The sequence below is a fragment of the Echinops telfairi genome, unplaced genomic scaffold, assembly GCF_000313985.2.
Source record: "Echinops telfairi isolate 266 unplaced genomic scaffold, ASM31398v2 ScPeMD7_443;HRSCAF=831, whole genome shotgun sequence".
NCBI lineage: Eukaryota > Metazoa > Chordata > Mammalia > Afrosoricida > Tenrecidae > Echinops > Echinops telfairi.
The window spans coordinates 37,208,272-37,211,809 of NW_022104341.1; positions in this window are offsets into that span (position 1 = coordinate 37,208,272).

The following is a 3,538-nucleotide window of genomic DNA, read 5'->3' on the forward strand; positions in this document are numbered from 1 at the left end:
AGCTTTCCAATTGTTCCTCACAGTGGAGGAGCCTCAGATTCCCCCACAGGAACTGTGGGAACAGGCACAGATGCAGGAATTCTGCCTTCGACCTGATGGATGGTGGGAGAAAGACAAGCTCCTCTTGCCACAAAGGTTACAGTGGAAAGTTGTGAAAGCTTTTCACGATGCCACCCACCTTTCCCATAAGCCCTCCTTGACCCTGCTCACTCGGCAGTTCTGTGAGGCCAACTTAACTTCAACCATCAGGTCAGTAACTTCCCCCTGTCTCACTTGGCAGAACAACAGTCCCCAAGGGGCGATCAGAAGTCACCTTTCTCAACCTGTCCAATGCAAGGGATCCTACCCTGGGGAAGACTGGAAGATGGATTTTACCCAGGTTCCTGCTGTCCAGGGATTTATGTACCTTCTGGTGTTTATAGACACCTTCACTATTCCTGTGAGCCACTGGATGGTCTTAGGATGGTATTTCATCACCACCCCAGGAAAAGGAAGGCTACACCAATAATTCTACCTCAGAGCTCTCACAGCCTTTAGGCCAGTGAATGCCTTTTCCCCGTCCCTGTGTTCACAGTGACAAAACTCTCATGCCTGTTAGTCCCAAGATTTCTATTGATTTCCTGTGACACTAACCTAACTTCAAGGGCACTGCCACCTTACAATCTTACCCTTGTCTCACTTAAACTGTTCACCTGTTGTCTGTTCATTTTTCTAGAAGTTCTCAGGTTACCAAGGCCTCTGAACCAAGTGTGCCAGCTTCAGGACCACCGTCTCCTGAACCCACCTCGACCTTATCCATCCTGGGCCCTAAATGGACGACAATCCCTTCTAACAGAGTAAGAAGGGTATGGACCCAAAACCCCACTCTGCCCCCTTTGCCAGCAGGAAGTAGCTAGAGATGTCGTTGCCCAGTACCCCAAAGATTTGTGTCCATATCTCTTCAGGGGGGAATGTTAGGTAGGTTAGCTAGAGCTGGGAATGTCTGTTAATGCGTGCCCAGAGGGCCAAGCTAGGGAAACAAAGGAGTGGTGCACTGCACATGCCCAGAGGCTCAGGTTTCCCCGGTAGGCATGGGTGGACGTTAACCTGAATTGGCCCACTGAGTTAGTTAATTATGCCAGCCTGGACGATAATCACATGTGGGGCTAATTGAAAGGCGGAGGGATAAATGGGTGGTGAGCCTCGCCTTTCTAGTTCTCGGGTCTCTTGCTTTGTGATGGTCACACCAGGATGCAGCTGCCTTAGCAGCTTCCTGCTTCAGCTTGCAAGATTGACATCCTACAAGACATCCCCAAGGAGAAGCCGCATGGACCTATCCCGATGCAGCCCTGGGTGCTGGAGCAGCCATGTGGAGACCCTGCTAGTGCTGAGATGCTTATTCGTTTACTGACTCAGCTTTCCTCCTGCAGTTGGCATCATTGCCTCTGTTTTGTGAGGTGGAGGACTTTGTGGACTAGTGTTGGGTTAATGGGTTAATGTTGGACTTGTGGGCTTGGGCAGCATTGGGTTGGGATGTTTTCATGATGCACATTTTCTATACATAAAACTCTCTCTTATACGTAAGTTGCTGTGGATTTGTTTCTCCAAAGTACCAAGACTAATACACCCAACTAGGCCAGGTGAATTCAATTCAACCAATGGGGTAGATCAGGGGTCATCCACCAAGCCTACCCATGGAATCCTTGAAAAGGCAGAAGCCTGGAGTCGAGGGAGAGAGAGAGAACTTTGGCACAGAGAGCTTTGGCAGGACTTTGGGACATTTTTGCATGACGCTGAGCATCTTTCAACCAGGCCGCATGTTCAGGAGGAGCCCCACGGGTGCGTGTAAACCTGAAACTTCTTCTAACTCTCATAAAACTCACTTGGATCACGAGCCAGGCTTCGGCGTGAATTCTTTCTTGTGCAGCCAAGGACCGAGGTATATCTAGCTACAGAGAGCTCTAACAGGACTATTGATAGTTGTAATGCCTGCCTGCCTGCCTCCAAGTGAATTCTCTAGCCTCAGATCCCCACTCCCTTCCTACTTCCCCTCATGCTAGAGATTCCCATATAGTTGAGCTTTCCCCTTTAGGAATGAAAGTATTCTTATTGTCCCTTTGGGTTGGCAACACAACCCAAATTTTAATTTTAAATTGATAGTCTACAAGCTATTCTGGTGTTCATATGGCTCAGGGGGTGTTATCAAATCCAATTAAAAATATTCATTCCGCTAATAAAGTCTGCACCTTCCCATTAAACTATGCCCCACCCTGGGGCTAATTAATGTCAGTTATCACCTTATTTGTGTTCAAATATCTCTTCAGTCCCTGGCTTCTGTGGCAAAGCCGAGTAGGTAGGTCAGTGGCTTTGTTTGGTTCCCACCCTTCACCCGTGGCCCTTCTTCATCTGAACCTGAGACTTTTTTCCAAGCTTGGAAATCTCCTGAGATAAGATCCAGAGGGACCTCATTAATGGTCCTTGTTTGGCAAAGACCTACAGATGAACATGGCAGATCAATAAAACCAAAGCGTATGATCCCTATCGAAGGATAAGTGGCCCTCTTTGTGTGATTCAAAGCTCCATCCAACCAGATCATTAAAAGAATGGCAGTCGGCTCCTGTGGATTAGATTTGGCTTTTGCTCTTAAATTTGCAAATTGGCTCTACATTCACCAAGATAGAAAATCCCTATTGCCATCAAGTGGATTCCAAGGCCTGGTCACCCTGTAGGACAAGAGTAGAACCACCCCCGTGAGTCTCCGAGGCTGTGACTCTGCCCGACGACGAAGGCCTCCTCCTCTTCCTCTGGCAAAATCCTAGTGGAGTTGAACTGCCGAGATGTGCCATCTCACTAAACCACATACCACCTCCTCAAAGAGAAAATATAACAGTGAAATGACTCTGGGGTGGCATCTGAATTTTTCAGCGTGCCTACAGATAATACGTTATGTAACTCTCAAGAAAACAGGTTTTTATCTTTTTCAGGCATGGGAAGACAGCAGGATCCTCAATCCTAAAAACCGAATCACGCACACCTCTGACACCCACTGTTGGGTCTGTTTTCAGTCGATCATGTGGTTAAAAAGTGATCGATGGTTGTTTCCTCTCTGAGAGTCAAGTGAATTTATCAGCCACTGACTCCCGCATTTACCTCAAATAAGGTGCCTGGTCCAGGCACTGAAGCTTCGATGCAGAGGGCACCCACCCAATTCATCCTTTTTATCTTATTACAACCGCACCCCCCCCCCCCAGTCCTCTCTTGAAGTTGCAGCTCCAGTGGCTTCAATGGTGAAGAGAAGCGTCTTCTGTTACCAAGCCTAACCTACAGACCATTTATCTAACAAACTCCATTTCCCGCACCTCACTTGCTGGCATTTCTCTGGTTGTGGACTCCCACGGAGGATCGTCACAGGATTATTCTGTGATGATCCAGAGTCACTTTTTTCCTATCTAAATAATAAAAAGGTTTCAGCTACCCTTCTCTTTTGTTTCCTGCCTACGTGAGGCAGATTGTGTTTAAGGTTGTTGCCTGGTCTTTGTTTTTTGTCTAGCTAGGAGTC